The 9,739-nt window shown below is 39.8% G+C and overlaps 1 long non-coding RNA gene across 9 annotated transcripts; it reads right to left on the reverse strand.

Annotated features, from left to right (window-relative positions):
• Window positions 1-2,525: 2,525 nt before the first annotated feature.
• LOC114609477 lies at window positions 2,526-9,498 on the reverse strand. Of its 9 annotated transcripts, none has more exons than XR_003709521.1 (6): window positions 9,259-9,498; window positions 7,681-7,711; window positions 6,045-6,190; window positions 4,722-5,907; window positions 3,705-3,802; window positions 2,526-3,495 (listed from the first exon to the last, which is right to left on the reverse strand). It is a non-coding gene; the product is annotated as an uncharacterized LOC114609477 (long non-coding RNA). The 9 variants fall into 9 exon arrangements; XR_003709522.1 differs by having other exon boundaries at window positions 4,722-5,096; window positions 5,693-6,190; XR_003709519.1 differs by adding an exon at window positions 7,930-8,034 and having other exon boundaries at window positions 4,722-6,190.
• Window positions 9,499-9,739: the final 241 nt, after the last annotated feature.

A 9,739-nucleotide genomic window follows, 5' to 3' on the forward strand; every position in this document is an offset into this window, starting at 1 on the left:
TTTCCTTCGATGCTCTTTGTTGGTTTTTAAATTAACTTTCTAGTAAACTGCCCATTTACTTTTGAGAATAGGAAAGAAGGAAAACAAATGCATCCATACATAATTCGATTGGCTATATGTGTGTCAATGTGTTTACTTATTTATTCAAGGGATACTTATCTGCCACATTCTGGCTCCATCTTTATTCATGCTCATGAACAACAGAGGCAGTGTATGCTGTAATTACCCAGGACGGTGGGTACATGCGAGTCCATCTCAGTGTCTGAATCTACCCTGATTCCATTGACTCATTCCATAGAAACTTAACATGAAAGAAAATCCCTCCTTTTTTGGTTAAGGAGGATGAGGCGTTAGCTAATTAAATTCTTCATAGGCCTCCCTCCTGAAGCAGCAATACTAAATCCAGAGATAAGTTGTCTTGGAAACCACTTTGGCGACTGTTACCAGCTTGCTTTTACAGCTTGTGAATAAAGATGTTTGAGAATGTAAATTGCCAGCTGAGATCCAACTGTTTTTCCCTTCTTGCTCTTCCAAAGAAGCTGGACACTAATTGATAACAGTGCACTGCACTTTTGTTTATGCGTGAATAATAAAGCCATGTGCACAGCTCAGCCTTTAGATGATGACATATATTATTCATGCTTTCAAAATGTAATAAAGATACATACTTAATATCAGTTTTCCAATTAGAGTTTATGACCAAGCTCAGTGATAGTTATAGTTTTTGGCAGAGGTTTTTAATTATCTTCCTATGTATTCTTGTGATTTAGAAGCATAAGTATGGAGAGAAAAGAGGAACGGAAGTAGCACATGCGCACAAAAAGATCCTATAGCCACACCCAATTCATCCTGCTATGGACCTGGCAAAAGACTTGACAGTAGGTCCTCTGAAAAGTAATTTCTTTTTAATAAAAAAAATTCTGCTTAGGGTCAAGTGCACTGAAGAGATTGACAAGTGAGTGAGTTAGTTAACCATCAACTTTGGATCTCTCTGATGTGCTCTGACTGCCTTTAGTTAGCACTACATAACAACCCTGAGAAACCATTTTTTTTTTAAACCAGGTAACCAGGCACTTCTCACTCAGACTTCACTGTAGATTCCTTATAGAAATCCAGGCTGTTAAATGATTATGTAGGGCTGAAGGAGTCTGAAATCCTTTGATTTAAAAACTTCTCTTTATAGAAACAGATTCAGAAAAATTGTGACTGACCTATGATTAGTCTGTGTTCCTCAAATACCACCAGTGTAAAATGAGGCCTTGTCATGGTAGTGTTTCTTAATCTGTATATGGTGAAATAGCCTTTACACAATATTTTTTATTCAGTATAGAGACTAAAAAGTATATTGTAAGAATCTAGTCCTGTGTGTCATACAGACCTTTGTTCAAATGTGGATTGCTTATGTTACAAACTCCCCACACTTCTGTAATCTTGGATCTTATATAATCCATGTGGTCAGATAGTGGCTATCTACTTATAATGAAGAAATTCCAGAACCTAGAAAACATAAACCTAACAAAAGTTTAAAAAACTTCTTGGGAAATTCAGCTACAAACTCTATCAAGTAGAAGAAAGTGAGCCTGAAGACAAGACACACACACACACACACACACACACACACAAACACACACACACAAAGACACACACAGAGACAGAGAGAGAGAGAGAGAGAGACAAACAGAGACAGAGACAGAGAGACAGAGACTGAAAAATAGAGAGAGATAGAAAGACAGAGACAGAGAGATAGAGACAGAGAGATAGACAGAGACAGAGAAGACCATAGTCTACTATATTTATTATGGAATTCCTATCAATGACTCAGTAAAGAAAACAGGAAGTGTATGAACAGGTAATGGACTCTGCCATAAGTACGTTAGTATGTACAATGTATTTTATCAATGGGTAATTTAGGACAAAGTGTCAACCCTAGTTTCCCTGTGGGAAACTAAGTTACTAATGGGCAATTCAGAAAAAAGGGTCAATAAAATTTTAGTGTTAGTTTTCCTTTGGGTATCTACTGTTCATGTTTGGAGTTGCTAAGGAAAGAGGGTTGTGTTGTCTAATATTTTTATGTATTTGCTCCTTTTCCATGTGGGTTAGTCATAAAAATAAAACAACAAACAACAAACAAACAAAAATCACAACTACTTGTTTCTTTAGGAAAGGTTGCAAAATACCAGAGTGCCCCCTCTCCTTTTTCTTTCCCTCTACTCCCCTCCTCCTTCACCTCTCCCTCCCCAGTTCCTTTGGAAATTCATCTCTCCGGAAGCATAAGTCATAATGCTTCTTTTAGAGTTACCCATTTGGTAGTGCTCTCTAATAGAAGTGTGACGGAAATGGTGTATTCATTGACCAATGTGATGGACACTAGGCTTTATATAGTTATGGGAGATCTCAAATCTAGCTAATCTGATAGGAGAGCTAGATCTTAATTTCACTTCAATTTAAATAGCCACGCATCAGGGGAGGCTACCTATTGTATGGAACAAGTTGACAGGCAAGGTGGATAGAACCGTGTCCCCTTCTTTAACTCTTGCTCTTTTCTTCTTTCCTTTTTACCATCTTAACCTCATTTCATGTTTCTTCTCTCTGCATGATAGAGTAACCTAGCCAAATAACATACTCACTTGTTCTTCAGAGGACATAGGGTCACATGCTTTTTAATGCAAGCCTTTTGATGACAGTCTTTCTTTTTTGATTAATTTATTTACTCATTCACTTTATGTCTCCATTGTGACCCCCATCCCTCCTTCCCTCCCAGTCCTACCTTTACAAATCTCCCCCCATTACTCCCTTTCTTCTCAGAGAAGGAGAAGCCTCCTCCACTTGGGTACTACTATGCACTGGGACATCCAGTCATAGCAGGATTAAACATATCCTTTCCTTTCCCACTGAGGCCCAACCAGGGTGTCCAGTTAGAGGAAGGAGATCTAATGGCAGGCAGCCGAGTCAGAGACAGTCTCTACTCCACTTATTAGGGGACCCACATGAGGACCAAGCTGCACATCTGCTACAAATGTGTACGGGGCCTAAGTCCAGCCTCTGCATGCTCTTTGGTTGGTGGTTCAGTCTCTGTGAGAGCCCTGGGCCCAGGTTAGTTGACTCTGTAGGTCTTCTTGTGGTGTCATTGACTTTTCCAGTTCACTTAATTCTATGCTTTGGGATAGTCTTAAATTAGGTAAACAGTATTAGAAATTTAGAGTTGAGGCAGAGAAAACCCTTTGTGTTAAAGAAGTCTGTGGGTCTCCCATGGCTTTCAAAGCACACTTTCTGAAGTTCCTCCATGACATTTTCAGGCACTGAGCATTACCTGTGCTGGGGACACTGCCATCTCTAGATAAGTTGCCGTGATGTCTCCTCCTTGAGTTTCCTCTTAGAGATTTTAGTGCCAATGTCTTTCATAACTTCGGGGTAGGCTTGACTCTTAACACAGGCCATGGTTTTTTCTATCAATCTTTACTCGTGTGTTTCTAGTCTCCTTGTTTTCATGATGTTCTGTCAACAGGGATCATAGTCATATTAGTAGTTTCTTTAAATACTTATTTAAAAAAATAACATAATATACATGGAGATTTTCACACATATGTACACTGAAATATGATTCTATCCACCCCACATCCCCCACTTCAATTTCCTCAGTATCCCCGGTAACATGCCCCCTTCCCAGATTCATGTCTTCTTTTTCTTTTTTATTAATAACGTACTTAGTCCTATTAATGTTGTCATATGTGTGCAGGTATGGGGCTCTCCACTGGAGAATGAGCAATATGCCAGTGGCCACACTCCCAAATTCAATCAGCTGCTGCTGGAGGAAAACAAAATGAAATAATAATAAAAAGGGCTTAGTGTACAGAAACAGAAACAGATAAACAGCTTAAAGAAAGTCCTCCAGGAAGCTTTTATATTTTCTAGTGAACATTCGTCTTCTGGTCTAATGTCTTGGATAGTTTTGAAATCTTGGTTCCTGAAGTCTTGTCCTCCACTAGTGTTAGCTGAGAGCATCACACTGTACCAGAGCTACTAATGTCCTCTGTTGCTTTTGATTTGACTTTCTAGATAGCAGCTAGTTCATTATTAACCAGAAAGGAATCAGAAGGCAGAGACTACTTTTATTTACTAGCTTCTTCTTTTCATATGTCCTTGACAGCTGAATGCAGGTGTGCTCCAAGGAAGAACCTCCTAACTGGTTACTCAAGTGGTCAGACCTCAAACTGCACACAGACAGGTAACACTAAATAGACGGAACAGTTCGTATTTACATATTTAGGGGTGTGAATGTGTGTGTGTGTGTGTGTGTGTGTGTGTGACAATAGCCACTAAATAAGAGGCCATGATTTTGAGAGGGAGCAAGGATAAGTACATCAGGAGAATTGGAAGGAGAAAATAAAAGGAGAAAATTATGAAATTGTAATTAAAAATATAAAAACTAATTAAAAGTTGCTGCTAGTAAAATAGTTTCCCTTTTAAAACCGTGTTGCAGCATATTTTTAATCCACTGTCAGGAGTGAACTAGGCATTCAGCAAGCTTCCCCATTCTCCACTCCCCAGGGAATCTTTTCCACATTTTTGTGATGTTGTGAAGAATTTGTTTCTACCACGCTCTTAATATCCATGGTATTCAAAATGGCATAGAATCAAATGAATTTTGCCCCACCTATTAGCATGTTGATAAGTTACAATTTTGTGAATATTATAATGTGAATAAGAGAAATCCCACTTACTCAGTTAATATTCTGGATTTATCTGTTTCAGCCTTTGAGTAAATTTCCTCCATTCACAGAATAAAATCCCCAGGAGGTGAGATTATCATCCGTACATGGAGATGAGGAAACAGAAGTTTTGGGAGTTGGAAGGAGATTCTATAACATTTCACAGCCCATGGTGGTGGAGTTAGCACCCGAGCCAGGCTCTGTCTGGCCACAGTTACAGTTCTCGCCACTTTGCACACATTTAAAACCCTGAAAAAGCAGGCGGGTGTGAAGTGTGTAACTTACACTTCATATTTAGCTTCCAGATTCCTTTACCAAGAAGTCGCTCGCAAATATTCATCACAGCAGATCGGCCAAGACTTGGGAATGAAGATATTCGTTCTATCTCTGAGGAAAACATTCATAGCATCACAGCCTGTTTTTTTCATGAAGAAGTAAGGTTTCTATCATCCAGTTACGTTTTATTGTGGAGTGTGTAGAAATGGTATGTGCCTGCTCACATCCACGTGTGTTTTGTTTCCTGGATGCACACACGCAAATCCTGTCTTGAAAAATAAAACCCCATTTTCTGAAGATAACTGTTAAAAAAAGTTAAGCATTGACTTACTTACCAGTTATTTATTGGTTTGTTTGAGAGCCTTAGTGCAGGGCTGGACTCATAAATCTCCTACCTTAGTCTCTCTGATGCAGGGACTATAGGTGCACACCACCAACCACATCTTGCTTGCTATGCAGTTTCCCTCCCCTTTCCTTTTCTTCCCTCTCCTCCAACCTCTCTCTCTCCTCTTCCACCTTCTTGAGACACAGTTTTATTATGTAGCCTAAGTTGGCTTTGAACTCGTTATGCTTCCCAGGCTAGAACTGAGCTCACAGGAATTTTCCTGCCTCAGTGGTGCCATGCTACTTTGACTAAGACATCCAACTCCTGTAACGACTATCTTTCTATATGAGAATTATACTGAGGATGGTGTGGTGTAGCTTACATCATTTTCCTCAAGGCACTGAAGATTTAGGAGTGGATTTGACGGAATCTGTACTTTGCTCGTGAGTTCACCGCCATTTCCTGACCTTTGTCATTTGTTGTCCTTTGGGGATAGATAAATCCTCAGCCTGCTGCTCATGCCTACGCAATTCTTCTCTTCACTGTGAAGTACTCGGAATATTCTCTTCCTCACAGAATACTCATTTTCTAAAACATCTGAAATGACATGCATGGGTTTTGCATAGATTCTCAGAGCTTGTTTGAAGGAAACTGCTCTATCTGTCACTGCAGAGTGGCCACCAGGTGGCAGCCTGAGTGGTCGCATGGTGGTTGTTCTTGCCTAGCGTGCTTACTTGTATGGGGAAAAGAGGGTCAAGTGTCTGTCAGGGTGATGATGGTTGTGGAAGGCCAACAGTGCAGGAAACCACTTCTTGATGGTGTTTTAAACACACTGGCAACATCACTCTTTTGTTTGTCAGACTTTTCAGGATGCTTTGTCCTACACAGAAAGAGGAAAACCCATTTGGTTAGAGGAAACAAACAAACATACAAACAAACAAACCAAAGGGATTGATGCAGGGGGATACTTTCCTATTATTCAAAGTCACTGGTTCTCAACTTTGAATGTACATTAGAATATCCTGGAGAAACTTTCAAATGATTCTCTGGTGCAGTTTCCCAGAGATTAACCTTTATAAAAAAGTACTCCAGGTGATTCTAAAGTGTGTTGAGGGATAAGAATCATCTCTTCAATTCCTTCCATTTATTTATTCATTTGCTTGCCACTTACCACATAATTTCTCATGTCAGCTGTGAGCAAGGCAATGGTGCTGGTGTAAAATTAGATTCTTTAGTTGCCTCCTAAGACCTTGCAAGTGAGTTAGTTATTCAATTCAATGGAAGCCAATTCGGCAAACATTTATCAAGTTCCTATTACACAACAGGTTCTATAGTAGGAACCAAAGAAGAAGAGGCAATAGAAATTTCTATGGGCCAGTGTTTGGAGTCTAGTGTGTGACATGTACAACTAATTAACATATGTGTGGGATGTGGAATCAATTATTTCTTACTTTGTAATAACTTTTCACAGTAACACAAAGCATTTTCTTCACCTAGTAAGTTTGCAGGCTGATGAGTGACCAGGTATCAGCTTAAGAAATATCTACAGTGTGTAAACAAGAAGCAGAGTGAGTCCTATGGTTAATATCTCCTCATGTTAGGTATTAGGCTCAGGGAAGGAGAATGATCCATTTTATTTCAGAAGTGAAGCTATTTGTCCCAGGATATATCTGTGCATTTCTCTTGGGCATTTATTTTCTTGAGGAATGAGGGGATGACCATTTCCGTGCAGGTATCTCCAAGAAACCCTCTTCATTCACCTCAAGGTCTTTTCTGCTTCTGGATTTATGTCCATTTGCCTTTTAAAACTACAGTCCTCTGCTTCCACCAAAATGCTAATTGAAAACTCTGTGGATTCCTTTTGTTTTGAAGAGAAAACTGATAAACATTTCATTCTGTGGGCAAATGAGCTTGTTATCAGTTTCTGTCAGTCACCGGGAGGATTAATTAGGGGATGCGAAATTAGTTCAAATATATATTAAAGAAGCTAGACAAGTCTAATTTTCAGAGAGCGCCATTCTGTCATCTAACTGAGTAGAAAGCTAAATGCCGTATGGATGAGGACTGGTGAACAGGCTAGTCAGTGATGGGTGTGTTTTAAGAATTAGCCTATGGTTGGCGTGGAGAGTTGGCTCTTAAGAGAATGTAGGTGATGTACAAAAATATGGACCTCGCATAGTGCAGCAAGCACAGGGAAGAATTCCAAGGCTCCTGCTTTCCCACCTGACCCATGGTGTTTCTACTGCACAGTGAACTTGGATGTAGAGAATCTCAACTTGGACTGTGGAAGGACGGATCCTTTCCTTGAAGGCAGAGTACTGTCAGGATTGATTTTTGGGACTAAAGCCACAGAAGAAAGAACATGAATACCTTCAAATTTCTCCGCAGCAGAAGACTTCATCTGGAGAGGAATTAGAATATAATTTGAAAGAAGATTGAGGAACTTCACAATTTTTGGCTGAAGCTTAAGGAACAAAGGCTTACAAATACCAATAGGAATGAGAGCAAGCCTGCAAATAAGCAGGTGTATAGCCAAGGAAGTAGTGTTACACCAATTCTATTTAGCGCCAACGACAATGGCAGACCAAGGCTGAAAGTAACAAAACATATTCAACTCACATTGATATGGGTGACCATTAAAATGCTGAAGGACTGGAAGCTGCTGCTTCACAAACTCCCATTTTCGTTCGGAAAGATTACATCAGGAATGTGGAGTACAATCTGCTGAATTAGCATTGAACATTCCTGAGGTTATTTAGCCATTCTTGATTATTTTTATGTCTCTGAGACTTTCATCATATTGTCTCCTGTCATTGAGCTTGCCTCACTCAGACGGGGTAGGACAGCTGATTGATGTAGAAAATTATCCATGATTGTATGACCCGTGGGTGGTACGTGAGCATGTCTTTTCACCTAGTCTTCTAGTCTTCTTCCATGGTCATATGTTTTAATTTTTATGTTTGTAATGACAACTCAGGTGTGCCCAGCAGGAAGAAAGATCCCATACAATCCTGCCTCCATTCTATTTCTCAGCCTCAACTTGAGCTTGACCCCTCACTGTTAGTATCTGAGTCATTCTCAGATATTGGGGGATTTTCCAAATGCATTTTTCTTCATGATGATTTTAAGCCTCCATGAAAGTTATGTTAGGAAACTAGGTTCTCTACTGGCATTTCTGTCCACCTGTCATGATTGCTTCATGCTCCCTTTAGTGTTTCCTCTGCAAAGAAAGTCACCCTTCACTCCTTGCGACTCTTCTGCCCATGGTGCTGCTGTAACACATTTCTTTCCCTTCTGGTAGATATTAATAATCAATGGCATATTTTCTTGAATTGACTTGTATTCAACTTCAGAACCCTTTTCACGCCCTTCTAGGGTAGATACTATGAATGATCTAGAGTTGATAATTGAGATTCATTCAGGTTTCCTCAATATAGGCATGCAACATTATATTTAAAGGGCTTATGGACCCTTATTTAATAAGACCATAGTTAGTATAAAGAGAATGGTTTAATTTTTTTCTAACCTCCCTGGCATCAATAAAGCTAGACATTAGTCCCTTTGCATATAGTTAAAGTAAAGGACTTGGTTGACAAAAGAGTAGGAGGAAAAGAAGATCCCATGACTTCCCAGTGTGCAGTTGCACTTACTCCAGGGCACAGGGCATGAATTGGCTGAGTGGAGAATGGAAAGAGGAAACAGTGACCTACCCTCTTTCAGAAGATGGTTTGAACAACCCCACTTGTTACTCCTTTAAGGATGGATCTTTAATTCTTAAGTGTAAGATCAGAAGATTCTCTGGCAGGAAGGGACTCACCTTGGAAGCCTTCTCTTTCCTATCTACACAGCTGTTATAATAGCTATCCTATTCATGAGAAGGGGATGCTTCTCTCATTGCATTGCTTTGGCATAGATCTGTTATCTTTTCAGTATAAAATGCCCACTTACCCATGAGTGGTCTTTATGACTTTCTCCATTCCAGTTCTCTCACACATTTGCCAAGAGGGAAGTCTGTTCAGTGGCCACAACTCCGTGACCTTTGTCCACCAACAATTTCTAGGTCACATTGTCTCTTCCTCCATGTAGGGAACTTGCTTTTGAGAAACTTGTCCTAACAAGCTTCTGCTTCTGGGCTTCCAGCACTGCAGGAGCCTTCAGTGTGAAGTAGAACCAATTGGTGACAGGGAAGACACTGGAGACAGACAGAAAAGGTTCTACTATCCATGTTCCATTTGATTTTGGAAGGATGCTAAATGCTAATCGGCTTTCTTATTTTAAAATGAATATCTTAAATGATTATACTTGCCTCATATGATTTGGAGGATGATTACATGCTGTTCCCTCAGCAAACAGGAGCTTATAAAAGTTTCTGAATAATTTCATAAAAGGCCCCAAAGTATTCTGAGTCTGAAGATGAAAACGGGGCTGA

This window comes from Grammomys surdaster, unplaced genomic scaffold, assembly GCF_004785775.1.
Source record: "Grammomys surdaster isolate TR1022 unplaced genomic scaffold, NIH_TR_1.0 125974, whole genome shotgun sequence".
Lineage (NCBI taxonomy): Eukaryota > Metazoa > Chordata > Mammalia > Rodentia > Muridae > Grammomys > Grammomys surdaster.